The sequence below is a fragment of the Arachis hypogaea genome, chromosome 19, assembly GCF_003086295.3.
Source record: "Arachis hypogaea cultivar Tifrunner chromosome 19, arahy.Tifrunner.gnm2.J5K5, whole genome shotgun sequence".
Classification (NCBI taxonomy): domain Eukaryota; kingdom Viridiplantae; phylum Streptophyta; class Magnoliopsida; order Fabales; family Fabaceae; genus Arachis; species Arachis hypogaea.
Window position 1 is genome coordinate 51,582,915 of NC_092054.1, and position 22,830 is coordinate 51,605,744.

Here is a 22,830-nt window from a genome sequence, read left to right on the forward strand (position 1 = left end):
AACCTAAGAAAACATGAAAAATAAGAATAATAGAGTTAGATAAATAAACATTGGGTTGCCTCCCAACAAGCGCTTCTTTAATGTCAATAGCTTGACAGTGGGCTCTCATGGAGCCTCACAGATGTTCAGAGCATTGTTGAAACTCCCCAACACCAAACTTAGAGTTTGGATATGGGAGTTCAACACCAAACTTAGAGTTTGGTTGTGGCCTCCCAACACCAAACTTAGAGTTTGACTGTGGGGGCTTGGGTTGACTCTGCTTTGAGAGAAGCTTTTCATGCTTCCTCTCCATGGTTGCAGAGGGAGATCCTTGAGTTTTAAACACAAGGGAGTCCTCATTCCATTGAAGGACTATATCACCTCTGTCAACATCAATCACAGCTCTTGCTATAGCCAGGAAAGGTCTTCCTAGGATGATGGATTCATCCTCTTCCTTTCCAGTATCTAGGACTATGAAATCAACAGGGATGTAAAGGCCTTCAACCTTTACTAACACGTCCTCTACTTGTCCATAAGCCTGTTTTCTTGAACTGTCTGCCATCTCTAATGAGATTTTAGCAGCTTGCACCCCATAGATTCCCAGTTTCTCTATTACAGAGAGGGGCATGAGGTTTATTCCTGAACCAAGGTCACACAGAGCCTTAAAGATCATGGTGCCTATGGTGCAGGGTATTATGAACTTTCCAGGATCCTGTCTCTTCTGAGGCAATGTCAGTTGATCCAGATCACTTAGTTCATTGATGAACAAGGGAGGTTCAACTTCCCAAGTATCAATGCCAAATAGTTTGGCATTCAGCTTCATGATTGCACCAAGAAACTTGGCAGTTTGCTCTTCAGTAACATCCTCATTCTCTTCAGAAGAGGAATACTCATCAGAGCTCATGAAGGGCATAAGGAGGTTCAATGGAATCTCTATGGTCTCTAGATGAGCCTCAGAGTTCTTTGGTTCCTCAGAGGGAAGCTCCTTATTGATCACTGGACGTCCCAGGAGGTCTTCCTCCTTGGGATTCACGTCCTCCACTCCCCTTGTAGGTTCGGCCATGGTGCTTATGTCAATGGCCTTGCACTCTCCTTTTGGGTTCTCTTCTGTATTGCTTGGGAGAGTACTGGGAGGGATTTTCAGTGATCTTTTTACTCAGCTGGCCCACTTGTGCTTCCAAATTTCTAATGGAAGACCTTGTTTCATTCATGAAGCTCACAGTGGCCTTGGATAGATCAGAGACTAGATTTGCTAAATTAGAAGCATTTTGTTCAGAGTTCTCTGTCTGTTGCTGAGTGGATGATGGAAAAGGTTTATTATTGTTAAACCTGTTTCTTCCACCATTATTAAAGCCTTGTTGAGGCTTTTGATCCTTCCATGAGAAATTTGGATGATTTCTCCATGATGAGTTATAGGTGTTTCCATAAGGTTCACCTAAGTAATTCACCTCTGCTATTGTAGGGTTCTCAGGATCATAAGCTTCTTCTTCATAAGAAGCCTCTTGAGTACTGTTGGATGCAGCTTGCATTCCATTCAGACTCTGAGAAATCATATTAACTTACTGAGTCAATATTTTATTCTGAGCCAATATGGCATTCAGAGTATCAACTTCAAGAACTCCCTTCTTCATAGGCGTCCCATTACTCACAGGATTCCTTTCAGAAGTGTACATGAACTGGTTATTAGCAACCATGTCAATGAGTTCTTGAGCTTCTGCAGGCGTTTTCTTTAGGTGAATGGATCCACCTGCAGAAGTGTCCAGTGACATCTTTGATAGCTCAGATAAACCATCATAGAATATATCCAGGATGGTCCATTCTGAAAGCATGTCAGAAGGACACTTTTTGGTCAACTGTTTGTATCTTTCCCAAGCTTCATAGAGGGATTCACCTTCTTTCTGTCTGAAGGTTTGAACATCAGCTCTAAGCTTGCTCAGCTTTTGAGGAGGAAAGTACTTGGCTAAGAAAGCCGTGACCAGCTTATCCCAAGAGTTCAGGCTGTCTTTGGGTTGAGAATCCAACCATAATCTAGCTCTGTCTCTTACAGCAAAAGGGAAAAGCATGAGCCTGTAGACTTCAGGATATACTCCATTAGTCTTAACAGTATCACATATCTGCAAGAATTCAGTTAAGAACTGAAAAGGATCTTCAGATGGAAGTCCATGAAACTTGCAGTTCTGCTGCATCAGAGAAACTAATTGAGGTTTCAGCTCAAAGTTGTTTGCTCCAATGGAAGGAATGGAGATGCTTCTTCCATGTAAATTGGAATTAGGTGCAGTAAAGTCACCAAGCATCTTCCATACATTATTATTATTTTCGGCTGCCATCTCCTCTTCCTGTTCGAATTCTGAAAGGTTATCTCTGGATTGTTGTAATTTAGCTTCTCTTAATTTTCTCTTCAGAGTCTTTTCAGGTTCTGGATCTGCTTCAACAAGAATATTCTTGTCCTTGCTCCTGCTCATATGACAAAGAAGAGGGCACAGAAAAAAAAAATAATAATAATATGGATCCTTTATACTACAATATAGGGATCCCTGTGTGAGTAGAAGAAGAGGAAGAGACAAAGAATGTAATATAATAGAAGAAACACAACTGTGAGGAGGGTTGAGATGTGAGATGAGATGTTAGTAGATGAATAAATAAATAGAATAAGATGAGAGAGAAGGAATTTTTGAAAATAATTTTTGAAAAAGAGTTAGTGATTTTTTTGAAAATAGTTTTTGAAAAATGCTAGTAATTTTCGAAAATTAAGATTTAAAAATTAAAATAATTAATAAATTAAAAAGAAATTTTGAAAAAAGGGGGAAGATATTTTCAAAAATGAGAGAGAGAGAGAGTTAGTTAGGTAGTTTTGAAAAAGTTAAGAAACAAACAAAAAGTTAGTTAGTTAGTTGAAACAAATTTGAAAATCAATTTTGAAAAGATAAGAAGTTAGGAAGTTAGAGAAGATATTTTGAAATCAAATTTTTGAAAAAGATAAGATAAGAAGATATTTTAGAAAGATATGATAGGAATTAATTTTGAAAAAGATTTTATTTTTAAAATCACAATTAATGACTTGATTCACAAAAAATTACAAGATATGATCCTAGAACTTAAAGTTTGAATCTTTCTTAACAAGCAAGTAACAAACTTCAAATTTTTGAATCAAAACATTAATTGATTATGTTATTTTCGAAAATTTGGTATAAAAATAAGAAAAAGATTTTTGAAAAATATTTTTGAAATTTTCGAAAATAACTAAAAATTTTGAAAAAGATTTGATTTTTGAAAAAGATTTTGAAAAAGATAAGATTTTCAAATTGAAAATTTGATTTGACTCATAAGAAACAATTTGATTTAAAAAATTTTGAAAAATTCAATCCAAATTTTCGAATTTGATGAGAGAAAAAGGGAAAGATATTTTTTTTTATTTTTGAATTTTTATGATGAGAGAGAAAAACAAGAAAAATGATGCAATGCATGAGAATTTTAGATCAAAACATGTGATGCATGCAAGAATGCTATGAATGTCAAGATGAACACCAAGAACACTTTGAATGTCATGATGAACATCAAGAACATATTTTTGAAAAATTTTTAATGCAAAGAAAACATGCAAGACACCAAACTTAGAATTCTTTAATGCTTAGACACTAAGAATTCAAGAATGCATATGAAAAACAAGAAAAGACACAAAACATGCAAATGCAAAGATCAAACAAGAAGATTTACCAAGAACAACTTGAAGATCATGAAGAACACTATGAATGCATGAATTTTTGAAAAATGCAAGATGCACATGAAATTGACACCAAACTTATAACATGACTCAAGACTCAAACAAGAAACAGAAAAATATTTTTGATTTTTATGATTTTCTAATTTTTTTGGATTTTTTCGAAAATTATATGAAAAAGAAAAAATAAGGATTCCAAAATTTTTAACATGAATTCCAGGAATCTTGCATTCTTAGTCTAAAGCTTCAGTCCAGGAATTAGACATGGCTCACTAGCCAGCCAAGCTTTCAATGAAAGCTCCAGTCCAAAACACTAGACATGGCCAATGGCCAGCCAAGCTTCAGCATTTAACATTAGAGTATATTGCTCTTGATAACAAATTGCTGCCTCAGTCCAAATAAATTTAGACATGGCTTTACAGCCAGCCAGGCTTCACATGCTTCATGAAACACTAGAATTCATTCTTAAAAATTTTGAATAAAATTTTTGAAAACACATTTTTTTTTTTGAAAACAGGTGAGAAAATTTTAGAAATATTTTTGAAAAATTTTTTGAAAATAAAATAAAAAGAAAATTACCTAATCTGAGCAACAGGATGAACCGTCAGTTGTCCAAACTCAAACAATCCCCGGCAACGGCGCCAAAAACTTGGTGCACGAAATTGTGATGTCCAGGCTCGAACAATCCCTGGCAACGTGAGCAACTTGGTACGCGTAATCGTGATTACACTTTAATTATGTAAAATTCATGGCTCTTTCTTTCCCTGGCAATGGCGCCAAGAACATGGTGCCAATACCATGGTTCACAACTTCGATACAACTAACCAGCAAGTGTACTGGGTCGTCCAAGTAATACCTTACGTGAGTAAGGGTCGAATCCCACGGAGATTGTTGGTATGAAGCAAGCTATGGTCACCTTGCAAATCTCAGTTAGGCAGATATAAATAGATAATGGTATTTTTGAATAATAATTAATAGAATAGGGATAGAAATACTTATGTAATTCATTGGTGAGAATTTCAGATAAGCGAATAGAGATGCTTTTCGTTCCTCTGAACCTCTGCTTTCCTGCTATCTTCATCCAATCAGTCTTACTCCTTTCCATGGCTGGCTTTATGCAAGGGCATCACCATTGTCAGTGGCTACATCCCCTCCTCTCAGTGAAAAATATGCTCACATGCTCTGTCACAGCACGGCTAATCATCTGTCGGTTCTCGATCATGCTGGAATAGGATTCATCCTCCTTTTGCGTCTGTCACTAACGCCCAGCACTCGCGAGTTTGAAGCTCGTCACAGTCATTCAATCATTGAATCCTACTCGGAATACCACAGACAAGGTTTAGACTTTCCGGATTCTCTTGAATGCCGCCATCATTCTAGCTTACGCCACGAAGATTCCGATTAAGTGATCTAAGAGATATTCATTCTAGCTTATTTCATGTAGAACGGAAGTGTTTGTCAGGCACGTGTTCATAGGGGAGAATGGTGATGAGCGTCACACATAATCATCACCTTCATCACGTTCTTGGGTGCGAATGGATATCTTAGAAGCGAAATAAGGTGAATTGAATAGAAAACAGTAGTACTTTGCATTAATCTTTGAGGAACAGCAGAGCTCCACACCTTAATCTATGGAGTGTAGAAACTCTACTGTTAAAAATACATAAGTGAAGGTCCAGGCATGGCCGAGATGGCCAGCCCCCTAAAGCGTGATCAATAGTCTCCTAAGATAAACAATGGATTAAAACTGAGACCAAAGATCTCTAATACAATAGTAAGAGGTCCTATTTATAATAAACTAGCTACTAGGGTTTACAGAAGTAAGTAATTGATGCATAAATCCACTTCCGGGGCCCACTTGGTGTGTGCTTGGGCTGAGCTTGAGTGTTGCACGTGTAGAGGTCCTTCTTGGAGTTGAACGCCAGCTTTTGTGCCAGTTTGGGCGTTCAACTCTGGTTTTGGCTCCTTTTCTGGCGCTGGACGCCAGATTTGGGTAGAAAGCTGGCGTTGAACGCCAGTTTACGTCATCTATTCTTTGCCAAATTATGGACTATTATATATTTCTGGAAAGCCCTGGATGTCTACTTTCCAACGCAATTGGAAGCGCGCCATTTCGAGTTTTGTAGCTCCAGAAAATCCACTTTGTGTGCAGGGAGGTCAGAATCCAACAGCATCAGCAGTCCTTCTTCAACCTCTGAATCTGATTTCTACTCAAGTCCCTCCATTTCAGTCAGAAAATACCTGAAATCATAGAAAAACACACAAACTCATAATAAAGTCCAGAAATGTGAATTTAACATAAAAACTAATGAAAACATCCCTAAAAGTAACTAGATCCTACTAAAAACATACTAAAAACTATGTCAAAAAGCGTATAAATTATCCGCTCATCAAGGGGGATCAACATCATCATCACCCTCGTCATCAGGGACAATCTTGCCATCCCTGAAAACATTATCTAGGCTGAAGAGGGCAAGGTCGGCCTCGGGAGCAATGACCCGAACTTGCTCCTTCAGGTTCTCGTAAGCAGCAGTCACACTGCCAACAAGATGACCTTGAAGCTCAGAATAATCTTCCCGGGCACTCTCCAGCTCCCCTCTCAGGCGCATCACCTCCCTATAAGATGTAACGTAACTATCCTTATGCATCATAGTCGTATCCTCGGCCAGCCTCACAGAAGCCGCCAGGGAAAGGGAACTCGCCTACTCAGTCTCCTAATCCTTCTCCAACTTGGCAACCTTTACCTCAAGCTCCTCCTTAAGGCCCTTCATCCGATCAAACTCTTGGTTTGCCTCCTCCATAAATTCTTTGGTGGCATGGAGAGGAAGATTCTGGGCAGTTCGGTACAGAGCAGCTCCCATATACGCCATCTTAATGCTGTTTTGGGTCATAAATTCTAGATGGCGAAGGATGGATACATCGTCCATGGGAAGGGCACCATAGGGACCAATTTGCTGATCCACGAATTGAATTGCATTAAAGTCGGGAGCATCAAGGTTAAAAGACTCAGCTTTTTCTGTTTCTTATTGGGAAGAACGCCAGAAGGAGCGACAGAAGTCAGGGGAGGGTCAGCCAGACGAACTCGGGGAGTGGGGATCACCTTCCTCGGAGAACTCGGCATGGACGGCTTCACGCGCACTTGGGAAGATCCCTCCCCGGCCACCTTGGCCGAGATGTTTTTAGCAGCAGTCGCCTTTTGTGCTCTTTTAAAAGCCTTCATGGATTCATTATTCTTCATTGCCTCTGCAAAACACAACAATAAGAAATAAAGCTGCAAGTCGGAAAGGCATTTACAAGCAAAATAAACAGGTAATAAAGGAAAAATCAGGAACGCAAAATACCCAGCTCGGTTTCAAGAAGAGAGGGATTCGTTAAAAATTTCTTTGTATTGAGATGGGGAGGTTGACCCCAGTGTTCTTCCAAGACGGTCACAAAAGCTCGCTCAGTTTCATCCAACATCTCCCACGTGTATCAGGACACTCGCACATCTTTTTGCCATTCCAAGGGAAAGGCGGGCTCATCATTCTCATCCAGAAAAAGGGCCGAGCTCCTTCAACAGCTCGGACCTTGAAAAAGTAATTTTTAAAATCACAGAACGATTTGTCAAACATGGAAAAGACCTTCTTCCCCTCGCCTTCTTTTTTATTACTCCAGGCTTCGTCAAAACAAATAAATAGAAGAAGAGAGATTGCGAGGCGGGAACACCAAAACCATTGCACAGCAATTGAAAAATTTTTATGAAGCCCCAGGAATTAGGGTGAAGTTGAGAGGGAGCAACATTACAAGACCATAACAGGTTGGTCTCAAATTCAGTAAAGGGAAGGATGATACCCAGCTGACCAAAAAAGAAGTCATAAATATAGAAGAAAGGGCGATCTCTAACAACCCGAGTAGAGAAACAAACTCTCTCTTCAGAAGAGGGAGGGACAAGTTCATAATTCTTCTCATCGCCGACATTACTACAGACCCTCTGAAACTGCCTAAGCTGCGCACAAAACTCGGAATCAGCCAAAGAGACACACATAAGAACTACTGAGTCCACCCAATCGGCCATGCCTTCAGGAACTTGGGAAGACATCTCTACAACATTATGGCGAGAAGACATGAGGCCAACTAATCCTACAATAAGAAAAGAAGATAGGATTACTAAAAGAAAAAATATCTCGGACGAGGGGAAAAAACAACTCGACTAATATGATACAGACGAACAAACAGAAAAGGAAAACCCCAAGACTCAAACCAAAGTCACGGGGCATCCTTTGGAGGCAGTAACAAACCAAGGTTAAAAGGAAATTCCTACAGAATACGTCACGGAACTCATCAAACAAGAAAAAGGTTTCAAAGGAAACAAAGGAAGTAAAAACACAAAAATCACTACCTTTCTACAGTCTATCAGCAAAAAGCATGGTCAAACATAAAAAATGCCAAGCAAAAATCATCAAAGGCCCAACCTTTTTCAAAAATCAAGCAAAAACCACCATCAAAGGCGCAAGCAGAAACGGCGACAACATGCAAAAGCCCTAGAAAAGGTCTAAGCAACAAGAAAAGCAAAAAGGATCTTACAGAAGATGAAGAAACCCCTAGAACACACAACAATTAGGTGCGACAAAAACAGAAAGATCCAAACTTTCTCTAAAGAAAAATCAAAACTTGATCACAAAGCCAAAGCAACGAAAGAGAAAAAAATACGAATGGAACTCACTTGGAGAAGTGATGAGTATTTTGGTGAAAAATAAATTTCTCCCAAAACACACAAATCTAACCGGCAAGTGCACCGGGTCGCATCAAGTAATAATAACTCACGGGAGTGAGGTCGATCCCACAGGGATTGAAGGATTGAGCAATTTTAGTTTAGTGGTTAATTTAGTCAAGCGAATCAAGATTTGGTTGAGTGTTTTGTGATTTGCAGAAATTAAATTGCAAGGAAAGTAAAGGGAACGGGTGATTGACATGAAATTAAAGAGGACGAGAATTAAATTGCTGAATCTTAAAGTGCAAGTAACATAAATTGCAGAAACTTAGATTGCAAGAAATGTAAATTGCAGAATCTTAAAGTGCAAGAAATATAAATGGCTTGAAATGTAAAGGGGATTGGGGCTTGGATTTAAACAAGGAAAAGTTAAATTGCATTAAACAGAAGAGTAAAAGGGAATTGGAATTGAATCGGATCCGAAACAGAAAAGTAAATGAACATATAAAGCAATAAACAGAGAATTGAAATGTGAAATCAGATCTCAGGACCCAGAGACTAGAAAACCAAGTCTAGATCTCAATGCCTTCCTAGATCCAACAAGAAATTGTAATTGAAATTCAAAGAAAGTGGATGAAGAGCAATTAACAGAAATTGAAATCCAATCAAACAGTAAATAAAGCAGTGAGATCCAAGGTTGAGATTGAAACAGAATTTCTTCAATTCTCCAACCCAAAATCCAAGACAATTGTAATTGAAATTGAAAGTAATAAAACTGAGAGGAAGAGAAGTGAATTCTCCTTCCAAGACAAAGAAATTAAAGATCACTCAATATCCAAAGCTCTCCGAAAACTATTATGAAAATTCCAAAGGAAAGCTCTCTAAAAGAAAAGCTCCCAAAGAACTTGAATTCTATCCTATTTATACACTTTCTTCCAATGATCTTCAAGCCTTGAGTTGGGCCTTTGTTCTTGGTGGAATTGGGTTGAAAGAGGCCTTGGTTAATTGCTCTTGGAGTTTGAAGAGGAACCAAAACGAACCAATTAAACCGGGTTGGAGTTTTGCAAAAGTTGGACCAAAAGTTTGAGCAAAAGTTAGGGGTCTAACTTTTGCTCCAACTTTTCATATCAGCTAACACCACTTTGCTGATACTCACGTTGGTGCCAAAGTTAGGGGTCTAACTTTGGCCCCAACGTTGGCTTTACCTTGTGCACTTGTGGCGCCAACGTTAGCCACCAAGTTAGGGGGCTAACGTTGGCGCAAACTTTTGGTACCCAGGGAGTGATTTTCAAGTTCCAACATTAGCCTCCAAGTTAGGGGGCTAACGTTGGGGCTAACTTTTCACCCAAAAGTTTGTGCAAAAGTTTGAAGCTAACTTTAGGTCCAACTTTTTGCTTCTTGGTTCATTTTCATTTATTCCCTTGTCTTCTCTTTACTCCTAGCTATTCCTTCTTGCTTCAACCTTTCTCCAAGCTTTCTTCACCTATCATTAATCAACCAAACACATCAAAGCTATGCTCATAATCATGAGATATCCATTCTATCATAATATGCAACAATTATAGCATAAAACCTCATGAAATGGCATGAATTCATACATGGTTGATTCAATCAAGGGAAACATGAAAATCTACTCAATTAGCTTGCTTATGGTTCAAGAAAGTGCATAATTCTAATGAAAACAAAAGGAAAAGACTAGTTAAAATAGGCTAGGATGACTTGTCATCACAACACCAAACTTAAAGCTTGCTTGTCCCCAAGCAAGAAAAGATTTATTGAGAAGAAAGAATGAGATGGAAGAGGATGTTCATGCTAGCAAAGTATTATTGATAGTTCATGGGATTTTGTGTGGATATGTAAATACTTACTTCTTACTGACTCCTAGGCTTAGAAAGTCTCCTTCAAGCTTCAAGTAACATACTGCTATGACCTCTCATTATTCTTTTATCCTTGGCTATTACTTTGTTTATAAGCTTTATTTGAGTGTCATGTGTAGCAAGTTCATTTTCTTTTCTTTATACTTGACACATTATTCACCATAGACACTTGGCTCACATTCCTTCTTAAAACATTGATGCCCAGCACCTCTTTGGGTTACTAAATGCCTTGTAGTTAGGTTGCTCTTGATAGTGGACTTTCAGCTAATGATCCCGGATTAGTTAACCCAAGTCACCGAGTGTTGATGCACTCCTAAGAGCTTACTAATCCAAGCATATCCTAGTACAAAGACATCATAGGCATATATTTTAAAGTTCAAGCTATTGGTGTCCAGCTTTGTTTCTTTTTGTTTCCTTTTGTTCTGCCACTTTTCGGCTATCTCTTTTCTTTCCTTCTTTTTGTTTTTCTTTCTAACCAAGGAATTTTTTTTATTTAATTGAGATTCAAAGACAGTAGGCCACTCTTTACTTAGAAAGAGATATCCTAGCTCTTTATTCACTAAAAGTGAGCTATTATACAACCACACACATACCACCACTTACTTTTATTCTACTTCTATCTAACAGAGATCATCTTGCTTCACATTCAAACTTTTCTTTTATTGAACTTAAAGATGCAGGGGACAACACATGCTTCTTGTCAAGTGAAAGTAAACGCACAAGCACATACATAAACTAGCCTACTTATTTTAAAAGAAATTTGAATCTGTTTGAACTAAATGAACACTTTAACAAGACATCAATCAAAAGTATTTCTCAACAGCAAAAGTTAAGTATAGATACAATCTGCTGGTTTGCATTTCTTTTGTTCTTCTTTCTGCTGTGCCCATTTTTGAGTCTTGATGCATAGTATCTTCAATTGGTGGTTAACTCCCAGACTTAATTCCTTGCTACTCCTTCTGATTCAACAGGTTAACTCTGGGTAAACTTTTGTGTCCTTGCTAAAGGTTATGAAATTGAGACTAAACAAAAACAGTTAAGTTGTTTGAATAATCTGTTTGATTGCTTGGAACTAGCAATGTGCAGGAAGTTAGAATGTAATTTTAAATGAAGTTTTGGTGGAACACCAAACTTAGCATCTTGCATTCTCCCTTCGATTGTTTTTGGTGTGCAACACCAAACTTAGCTTCTTGCAATACATAGCAGTTATCCAACACACTTATTGAAAAAGTTATGAAAAGAAAACTACCTCAGGTTGGGTTGCCTCCCAACAAGCGCTCTTTTATTGTCACTAGCTTGACATCTTTCAATTCTTTTTAAGAGGGCTGTAGGTGTTGAACCTCTTTTTCCTTATCCCATTGTCCTCCCAAATACAGCTTTGCTCTGTGACCATTTGCTGAGAATTGATTCTTTGTTGCCTCATCTAGCAGTTCAATATTCCCATAGGAAAAAATCTGTCACCAAGTATGGGCCAGTCCACTTAGACTTCAGTTTGCCAGGGAAAATTTTAAGCTTCGAATTATACAGGAGCACTTGCTGTCCTGGCTTGAATTCCTTCTTTGTGATCTTCTTGTCATGCCACTTCTTAGCTTTCTCCTTGTATATCTTAGCATTTTCATAAGCTTCTAGTCTAAATTCATCCAACTCATTTAGTTGTAACAACCTTTTTTCTCCTGTAGCTCGGGGATCAAGGTTGAGGAGTTTAGTGGCCCAAAAAGCTCTGTGTTCAAGCTCTACAGGGAGGTGGCAGGATTTCCCATACAATAGCTGAAAAGGTGACTTGCCAATAGGAGTTTTAAAAGCTGTCCTATACGCCCACAATGCATCTTCTAGCTTTCTAGCCCAATCTTTTCTTGTGATTCCCACTGTTTTCTCTAGGATCTTCTTTAATTCCCTATTTGCAAGTTCAGCTTGGCCGTTAGTCTGAGGATGGTAAGGTGTGGCTACTTTGTGAATTACTCCATATTTGTGGAGGAGTTTCTCCATCTGTTTGTTGCAAAAGTGACTACCACCATCACTAACAAGACCCTTGGGCACTCCATACCTAGTGAAGATGTGCTTTTTAAGGAATTGGAGGACAATCTGTGCATCACAGGTGGTTGTGGCTATGGCTTCCACCCACTTTGAGACATACTCCACTGCTACCAAGATGTATCTAAAAGAATAAGAAGGAGGAAAAGGCCCCATGAAATCAATTCCCCATAGATCGAACAATTCTAATTCTAAGATAAAGTTTTGAGGCATCTCATTCCTTTTTGTTAATCCTCCTGCTTTCTGGCATTCATTACATTGGTGTACATATTCTCTGGCATCCTTGAAGATAGTTGGCCAATAGAAGCCACTCTGCAGTATTTTTGCGGCTGTTTTTTCTAGGCCAAAGTGTCCACCATAAGCCGAACCATGACAATGCCACAAGATGTCCCTCATTTCACTTTCGGGAACACACCTTCTGATTACTCCATCAGAGCATCTCTTGAACAAGAAGGGTTCATCCCATGAAAATTTCCTTGCTTCGTTGATCAACTTCTTCACTTGTTGCTTAGAGAACTCTTGCGGTATCTTTCTTCCCACTTTGTAATTTGCTATGTCAGCAAACCAAGGTGCTTGCTGGATCTGCAGAAGGTACTCATCTGGGAAGCTTTCATTTATGGGCTGGGATGCTTTTTGACTTGTTTCATGTGATAACCTCGACAGATGATCAGCGACCTGATTTTCAGTGCCCTTCCTATCTCTTATCTCTATGTCAAATTCTTGTAGGAGAAGTATCCACCTGATGAGTCTTGGTTTAGCATCCTGCTTTGACATCAAATACTTAAGTGCAGCATGATCAGTGTAAACCACAACTTTGGATCCTACTAGATATGATCTAAACTTATCAAATGCATAGACTACAGCTAGCAATTCTTTTTCTGTTGTGGTGTAATTTCTTTGGGCCTCATTCAACACTTTACTTGCATAATATATGACATGATGCAAATTTCCCTTCTTTTGCCCAAGTACAGCACCAATTGCAAGGTCACTTGCATCACACATGAGTTCAAAAGGTAATTCCCAATCTGGAGGTGTGATGATTGGTGCTGTTGTGAGTCTATTTTTTAAAGTTTCAAAGGCATGCTGGCAGTTTTCATCAAAGACAAAAGGGTTATCAAGCATTAACAGATTACTCAGAGGTTTGGCTATTTTTGAAAAGTCCTTGATAAACCTTCTGTAAAATCCGGCATGCCCCAAGAAACTTCTAACAGATTTCACATTAATTGGTGGAGGGAGTTTTTCTATGATCTCAACCTTTGCCTTATCAACCTCTATCCCCTTTTTTGAAACTTTATGGCCAAGAACAATCCCTTCGGGTACCATGAAATGGCATTTCTCCCAGTTTAAAACCAAATTAGTTTCTTGGCACCGTTTCAAGACAAGGGTTAAATGGTTTAGGCAAGCATTGAAATTATCACCAAAAACAGAGAAGTCATCCATGAAGACTTCTAAAAATTTTTCGACCATATCAGAGAAAATGGAGAGCATACACCTTTGAAATGTGGCAGGGGCGTTGCAGAGCCCAAAGGGCATCCTCCGATATGCAAAAACTCCAAATGGACATGTAAAGGCAGTTTTCTCTTGGTCCTTGGGGTCCACCACGATTTAATTATACCCAGAATATCCGTCCAAAAAGCAGTAATAGGCATGGCCGGCTAACCTTTCCAGCATCTGATCAATGAATGGAAGAGGGAAATGATCCTTCCTGGTGGCATCATTCAATCTTCTATAGTCTATGCACATCCTCCACCCAGTCACTGTTCTTGTAGGGATCAACTCATTCTTCTCATTAGTGATGACCGTCATTCCTCCCTTCTTTGGTACAACTTGAACCGGGCTTACCCATGGGCTGTCAGATATTGAGAAGATTATCCCTGCATTCCACAACTTCATTACTTCCTTCTGGACAACTTCCTTCATTGTGGGATTTAGCCTTCTTTGCGGTTGAACCACTGGTTTGGAATTATCTTCCAAGAGGATCTTATGCATACATACTGCAGGGCTGATTCCCTTCAGGTCATCAATGGTCCATCCTAAAGCATCTTTGTGAGCTTTGAGTACGTCAAGAAGTTCTCCTTCTTCCTTCTTTGTCAGGGATGAATTAATGATTACTGGGAAGCTCTCCGATGTGCCAAGGAATGCATATTTGAGATGGGTGGGTAAAGGTTTCAGTTCTTGTTTTCGTACATCTTCCTTCTTATCTTGTCTTTCATCTTGCTCAGTAGAGGTCTCAGCCACTTGTTCCTCTGTTGCCCCTTGATTTCCTTCTTGCTCTTGAAAATTTTCTTCCAATATTTCTTCCACCAAACTGTCTATCATATCCACTCTTACGTAATCCTCTTGCTCAGGAGCGTTTTGCATTGATTTGAACACATTTATGACCATTTGTTCATTATGGACCCTAAAGGTCATTTCTCCTTTTTCTACATCAATGATGGCCCTTGCTGTGTGTAGAAATGGCCTTCCCAGAATGATTGAGTCGTTTCCTTCTTCTTCAGTGTCCAAAATTACAAAATCTTCTGGGAAAATAAACTCCCCAACCTTCACCAACAGATTCTCCACAATTCCATTGGGTGTCTTGATTGATCTGTCAGCCATGACTAGTGACATCCTGGTGGGTTTAAGCTCTTCTATGGCAAGCTTTCTCATCATTGAGAGAGGCATTAAATTGATGCTGGCACCCAGGTCACAGAGAGCCTTGTTGAGAATTATCTTGCCAATAGTGCATGAGACTACAAAGCTTCCCAGATCCTTAAGTTTTGGTGGAATACCCCGTTGAATCACAACACTGCATTCCTCGGTGAGTAATACGGTTTCCCTTTCAAGCCAACTTCTTTTCTTGTTGATAAGATCCTTCAGAAACTTGGAATATAGAGGCATTTGCTCAAGTGCTTCAGCCAAGGGAATATTAATTTCCAGCTTCTTGAAGGTCTCAAGGAACTTGTGAAAATGTTGGTCTTTAACCTCTTTGTTGAACCTCTAGGGATAAGGCAGTGGAGGTGTGATGCTCTTTCCTATTTGCTGTTGTCCCTGAGCTACTTCCTTTGAGTTATGTGGCTGGTTGTCCTTCTTTTTAAGTTTCTCAGTGCTTTTGTTTGGCATCACAACTTGCTCCTTAGCCTCATCTGCCTTTGTTTGATTCTCATCCTCCGTTGGTTCTTTGATGTTCTCTGCTTGCTTCCTTGTAGTGTCATTGTTGCTTATCAATGTTCTCCCACTCCTTAATTGTATTGCCTTGCATTCCTCCTTGGGATTTGGAATTGTGTCACTGGGCAGTGAGTTTGAAGGTCTCTCATCAGATACTTGCTTGGAGAGTTGCCCCATCTGTCTCTCTAGGCTCTTCAGGGAAGCTTCCTGATTCTTGGTTACCATTTCCTGGTGTTTCAACATTTTGTCTATCATGGCCTCCAAGTGAGTGATTCTTTGGGCTTCAGGTGATACTTGAGGTGGGTTATGAGATATGGGTGGTGGATGGTAGGCATTTTGGTTGGTGAGTTGGTTATTAGATTGGTATTGGTTGAGGTTGGGGTAGTTGTTTTGAGGTTTTCTGTAGGGGTTTTGGCTAGTCTGCTGCTGGTTGTGGTTTTGGTTGCTTCTTGGGGTTGTGTTGGTTTGAGTTCCTCTGCCATGTTTGTTGGTTTTGGATATGGTTATCTCCCCATCTGAGGTTTGGGTGGTTCTTCCAGGATGGATTGTATGTATCACTATACACTTCATTTGGTCCTTGGTTGTGCATATACTGTACTTGCTCTTGTTGTTGTTCTTCTTGAGTTTCTTCACTCTGTCCCCATGTGGTTGATGGTTGGCTAGTGTTAACTGCTGGAACTTGGAGACTATCAATCCTCTTGGCCATTTGCTCAAATTGTTGTTGAATTTGCTACTGCATCATCTTGTTTTGAGCCAGGATTGAATCCACTCCTTCTAGCTCCATTACTCCTCTCCTTTATGATGGTTGGCGGCTTCTTTGATGAGCAAAGAAATATTGGTTGTTGGACACCATATCAATGAGTTCTTGAGCCTCTTCTGCAGTTTTCATGAGTTGCAAGGAACCTCCAGCTGAATGATCCAAAGCTTCCTGGGATTTTAGTGTTAAGCCTTCATAGAAGTTCTGTAGCTTCTCCCACTCATTAAACATGGCAGGGGGACATTTCCTGATTAGAGCCTTGTACCTCTCCCATGCCTCATAGATGGGTTCGGCCTCCATTTGTGTAAATATTTGTACCTCAGCCTTTAACCTTATAATCCTCTGAGGTGGATAAAACTTGGCAAGAAACTTGGTTACCAAATCATCCCAGTTGTTGATGTTGTCCCTTGGAAAAGATTCCAACCATTGAGTGGCCTTGTCCCTGAGAGAAAATGGGAATAGCATCAGCTTGTAACTGTCAGGAGGCACACCATTAGTTTTGACAGTGTTGCATATCCTCAAGAAAGTGGATAAGTGTTGGTGTGGGTCTTCAAGTGGTCCTCCACCAAAAGAGCAATTGTTCTGAACCAAAGTGATGAGTTGTGGCTTGAGTTCAAAATTGTTAGCATTGACATTTGGAGCCAAGATGCTGCTCCCACAATGTCTAGGATTTGCAAAGGTATAGGAAGCCAAAACTCTCCTCTGGGGTGGGTTGTCATTGTTGTTGTCTTCTCCACCTGGCGGATTGGTTGAATGTTCCTCCATCTCTTGGAATTCTTCGTCTGATTCCTCTTCTCCAACAATATTTTTCCCTCTTTCAGCTCTTCTTAACCTCCTGAGAGTTCTTTCGTCTTGTTCATGAAAATTGGGTATGGTTCTTCTTGTACCTGACATACAAGCAGAGCATGAGAAATGCACAAAACCAGTGACACTTCAATCTACTGCTAGATTGAAGTGTTAGTTAGTTTAAGCAAAAAATCAAACAGTTAGTGGGTTAATCAAAATTAAAGAAAAAGTGCTTGATCTAGATCACCACCTCACTTAATCATTGTCAATCTAATCAATCCCCGGCAACGGCGCCAAAAACTTGATGAGTATTTTGGTGAAAAATAAATTTCTCCCAAAACACACAAATCTAACCGGCAAGTGCACCGGGTCGCATCAAGTAATAATAACTCACGGGAGTGAGGTCGATCCCACAGGGATTGAAGGATTGAGCAATTTTAGTTTAGTGGTTAATTTAGTCAAGCGAATCAAGATTTGGTTGAGTGTTTTGTGATTTGCAGAAATTAAATTGCAAGGAAAGTAAAGGGAACGGGTGATTGACATGAAATTAAAGAGGACGAGAATTAAATTGCTGAATCTTAAAGTGCAAGTAACATAAATTGCGGAAACTTAGATTGCAAGAAATGTAAATTGCAGAATCTTAAAGTGCAAGAAATATAAATGGCTTGAAATGTAAAGGGGATTGGGGCTTGGATTTAAACAAGGAAAAGTTAAATTGCATTAAACAGAAGAGTAAAAGGGAATTGGAATTGAATCGGATCCGAAATAGAAAAGTAAATGAACATATAAAGCAATAAACAGAGAATTGAAATGTGAAATCAGATCTCAGGACCCAGAGACTAGAAAACCAAGTCTAGATCTCAATGCCTTCCTAGATCCAACAAGAAATTGTAATTGAAATTCAAAGAAAGTGGATGAAGAGCAATTAACAGAAATTGAAATCCAATCAAGCAGTAAATAAAGCAGTGAGATCCAAGGTTGAGATTGAAATAGAATTTCTTCAATTCTCCAACCCAAAATCCAAGACAATTGTAATTGAAATTGAAAGTAATAAAACTGAGAGGAAGAGAAGTGAATTCTCCTTCCAAGACAAAGAAATTAAAGATCACTCAATATCCAAAGCTCTCCGAAAACTATTATGAAAATTCCAAAGGAAAGCTCTCTAAAAGAAAAGCTCCCAAAGAACTTGAATTCTATCCTATTTATACACTTTCTTCCAATGATCTTCAAGCCTTGAGTTGGGCCTTTGTTCTTGGTGGAATTGGGTTGAAAGAGGCCTTGGTTAATTGCTCTTGGAGTTTGAAGAGGAACCAAAACGAACCAATTGAACCGGGTTGGAGTTTTGCAAAAGTTGGACCAAAAGTTTGAGCAAAAGTTAGGGGTCTAACTTTTGCTCCAACTTTTCATATCAGCTAACACCACTTTGCTGATACTCACGTTGGTGCCAAAGTTAGGGGTCTAACTTTGGCCCCAATGTTGGCTTTACCTTGTGCACTTGTGGCGCCAACGTTAGCCACCAAGTTAGGGGGCTAACGTTGGCGCAAACTTTTGGTACCCAGGGAGTGATTTTCAAGTTCCAACGTTAGCCTCCAAGTTAGGGGGCTAACGTTGGGGCTAACTTTTCACCCAAAAGTTTGTGCAAAAGTTTGAGGCTAACTTTAGGTCCAACTTTTTGCTTCTTGGTTCATTTTCATTTATTCCCTTGTCTTCTCTTTACTCCTAGCTATTCCTTCTTGCTTCAACCTTTCTCCAAGCTTTCTTCACCTATCATTAATCAACCAAACACATCAAAGCTATGCTCATAATCATGAGATATCCATTCTATCATAATATGCAACAATTATAGCATAAAACCTCATGAAATGGCATGAATTCATACATGGTTGATTCAATCAAGGGAAACATGAAAATCTACTCAATTAGCTTGCTTATGGTTCAAGAAAGTGCATAATTCTAATGACAACAAAAGGAAAAGACTAGTTAAAATAGGCTAGGATGACTTGTCATCAAGAAGGAAGAAGCTCCAGAGGAAAAAAGGAGGCGTCAAAATGAAAGCTGCCCAGAAAATTTGCCGAGCGACGCCGCAACGCGAGAAAAAGCAGAAATGAGGGCAAAAAACAGAGAGCGAGAGAACAAAGGAAGAAAATGTGAAGAAGTTACAAAGGAGCGAAGAAGAGAAACTGTTTCTGGATTTTCAACAATCAAAAGCTTCAAAGGAAAAACGGGGTAATTAATGCTAATTAATGAAAGTATTAAACCCTCACACGTTTTCAAAGCACTGATGTGAAAGCACGCGCTTTTAGAGAAAAACGTTCTACATTCAAAAGATTCTACAAAAAGGGAAAAATTGACGAAATGCTTGAGTTCGGCTCCACTATAGAAGGACCGAAGTCAAGGACTCGACCTCAAAAAAGAAGACCGAGCTCAAGTAGGGGCACTGTTCATACCCTGGGTCAAGCTGTCCGACCCGGGATGTTTAGCGACATGGCGACCGACCTCTTCAGGTCCGACTAGCCGACCTCTTCTCAAAGAGATCGACCAAACCGACAGGAGAGCCCAATAGAGGGCCCAAATAGAGGAACACGACCCGAATCCAAAGGCAATCCAAGCCTATAGAGATAAAGGCGGTTCCCTTGAAGATAAGCTGACTTCACCCAAAATAAGATAAAGATAAGATAAGATAACTAACTTATCTTATCAGAAAGGTCAGCCCCATCTACTATAAATACACTGGAGCACCCAGGTATAACTCATACTCTGATTCTACTAAAAACCTGCTTAATACCCTTGCTAACTTAAGCATCGGAGTCTCTCGCAGGTACACCCCACCCTCCAATGACCAAGGATCAGAAGTGTAGCCAGTCCAACAAGTCGGACACAACAGCTCCGGCTGCCACCAGCCAGCCGGACACATCATCTCCGACCAGTACTGAAAATCTCATCCGAGATCGACCTACAATTTCAGGTAACCCTCGGAACACTTCTCCTGCGGGGTAAAGTGCTTTTTCCGCCAGGAGTCATCATGCATAATGTCCAAGATAGACATAGATGATTCTCCTCTTTTCCTTTTACCAGTGGTAGCCTTGCCTTTTCCTTTTCTTTGAGGGTCAGACATCCTGAAAAGCAGAAATTCCAGAACATAAAGGAAGAACAGAGCAGGAAAATAAGTAGGCAAATAGCAATATAAGCATATAGTGGCAAAATGAGTTGAATAACGGTGCATTTTGGATTGTTTCGGAGTTAAAAAGCTGAGATGAGAAATCAAAATCCAAAATATATTATAAGTAGAACACCTGTTAATTAGGAGAAACAATAATCATGCCATGAAGTAAAAAGTTGAAGGAGTTAGTTAAAAAGCAAAGGGAGAAGTTAGAAAGGTAAAAGTGGTAAAGAGTGAAAAAGTGGAAAGCAGTGAGTTAGGAGAAAAAAGTCAAAGTAAGTGGCGTTGAGAAATGTTTCCTGAGTAACAAGAAATACATAAATTGAAAGACTAGTCAACTCATATTCAAAAATATCAGGTTAGTGATGATGATTCATAAAGATATAAAAATAGCAAAAAATTAAAATCGAATCATCAAAAGTGCAATTTATTAACCAGGAAATCGAAAGGAATAAGAATAGTGGCCCGTGCATGCATGAAGTGGTTTGGGAGAAGCTAAGTAATGCCAAATTCAAATTGCAAAAACCAAAACATGAATGAAAATCAAAATAATTTACAGAAAATTGGGCAGCATTCCGGCTAAAATTGGATGTTCCCAGGTAATAAACAGCAAGCAGAATCGTTCATATAAATTAAAATAATGCTGCAATTACATATACGGAATATGAACATGAAAAAGCAGTGTAAAAAGCAGCATGAAACAGTAAAGAACAGCATATGAACAGTATTAACATCACAGCAACATCAGAATTGTGAAATTGATAAAACAAGAAGCACGAACAGCGCAATTATCAGGCCTAAATCCACTAACCACATCCTAGCTACCTAACCACCTAGAATCCACTACAAACATGCATCTCTAACTAGCCTAATATTAAACATAAATTGAAAAATATGCAACTAACTACAAATGAAAGAAAAGTGGCGTTCGGCGGAACCTGGTGGTTAGAGGCACAAGTATGGAACTAAGAGATATGGTGGGAGTGGGGTGGTATTGGCGGCAATGCGGCAGTGACGTAGGGCGGCGCGGCGGCGAACCGTGGTGGCGGCAGGGATGGTTTGGAGGTGCTGGGTTAGGGTTGGGGTACAGGAGTGGTTAAAGAAGAATGGGGGTGAGGGTGGTGGTGGTGGGAGTCGCGGCGGTGATGGCGCGGTGGCGGTGGCTGGCCGCGGTGGTGGAAGGGAGAGAAGGGAGGGGAGAAGAAAAAGGAGGGGAGAAGGAAGAAGGAGGGAGAAGGAGGGGGGTGGGCGTCGCGGTGGGTCTGGGTGGTTGGTGCTGGGGCGGCGGTTAGGGGTGGTTGGCGGTGGTGATGGGTGCTGCATGAAATTGCGATCATCAACAATGGCGCCAAAGACTTGGTGCTCTCAAATGTGAATCACACTTTGTCACAACTTCGCACAACTAACCAGCAAGTGCACTGGGTCGTCCAAGTAATAAACCTTACGTGAGTAAGGGTCGATCCCACGGAGATTGTCGGCCTGAAGCAAGCTATGGTCACCTTGTAAATCTCAGTCAGGCGGATTCAAATGGTTATGGTGAATTGATAATTAAAATATAAATTAAATATAGGATAGAGGTACTTATGTAATTCATTGGTGAGAATTTCAGATAAGCGTATGGAGATGCTTCGTTCCTTCTGATTCTCTGCCTTCCTATTGTCTTCATTCAATCCTTCATACTCTTTTCCATGGCAAGCTGTATGTAGGGCATCACCGTTGTCAATGGCTACATCCCATCCTCTCTGTGAAAATGGTCCAATGCGCTGTCACTGCATGGCTAATCATCTGTCGGTTCTCGATCATACTGGAATAGGATTTACTATCCTTTTGCGTCTGTCACTATGCCCAACACTCGCGAGTTTGAAGCTCGTCACAGCCATCCCTTCCCAGATCCTACTCGGAATACCACAGACAAGGTTTAGACTTTCCGGATCTTGGGAATGGCCATCCATGGGTTCTAACTTATACCACGAAGACTCTAATATCTCGGACTCGGTCCCCTATATTAGATATCTAAGAGATACTCATTCTATCTCATCTTCATGTAGAACGGAAGTGGTTGTCAGGCACGCGTTCATAGGTGAGAATGGTGGTGAGCGTCACATAATCATCACATTCATCATGTTCTTGGGTGTGAATGAACATCTTAGAATAGGAATAAGCTTGAATTGAATAGAAAAACAGTAGTACTTAGCATTAATTCATGAGGAACAGCAGAGCTCCACACCTTAATCTATGGTGTGTAGAAACTCTACCGTTGAAAATACATAAGAACAAGGTCCAGGCATGGCCGAATGGCCAGCCTCCCTAAATGGCATATGAATTCGAAAATAGGAAAAAAGGAACTCTGAATACAATAGTAAGAAGTTCTATTTATGCTAAACTAGTTACTAGGGTTACAAGAATGAGTAAATGATGCAGAAATCCACTTCTGGGGCCCACTTGGTGTGTGCTTGGGCTGAGCATTGAAGCTTTCACGTGGAGAGGTCTTTCTTGGAGTTGAACGCCAGTTTATAACCTGTTTCGGGCGTTTAACTCCACTTTGCAACCTGTTTCTAGCGTTTAACTCTAGAATGTAACATGGAACTGGCGTTGAACGCCAGTTTGCGTCGTCTAAACTCAGGCAAAGTATAGACTATTATATATTGCTGGAAAGCCCTGGATGTCTACTTTCCAACGCAATTG

The 22,830-nt window shown here is 39.9% G+C and overlaps 1 non-coding gene across 1 annotated transcript; it reads left to right on the forward strand.

Moving 5' to 3' along the window:
- The first annotated feature begins 1,802 nt into the window (after window positions 1-1,802).
- LOC112780701 (small nucleolar RNA R71) lies at window positions 1,803-1,910 on the forward strand. The gene has a single exon (XR_003191519.1). It is a non-coding gene; the product is annotated as a small nucleolar RNA R71 (small nucleolar RNA).
- The last annotated feature ends 20,920 nt before the right edge of the window (window positions 1,911-22,830 follow it).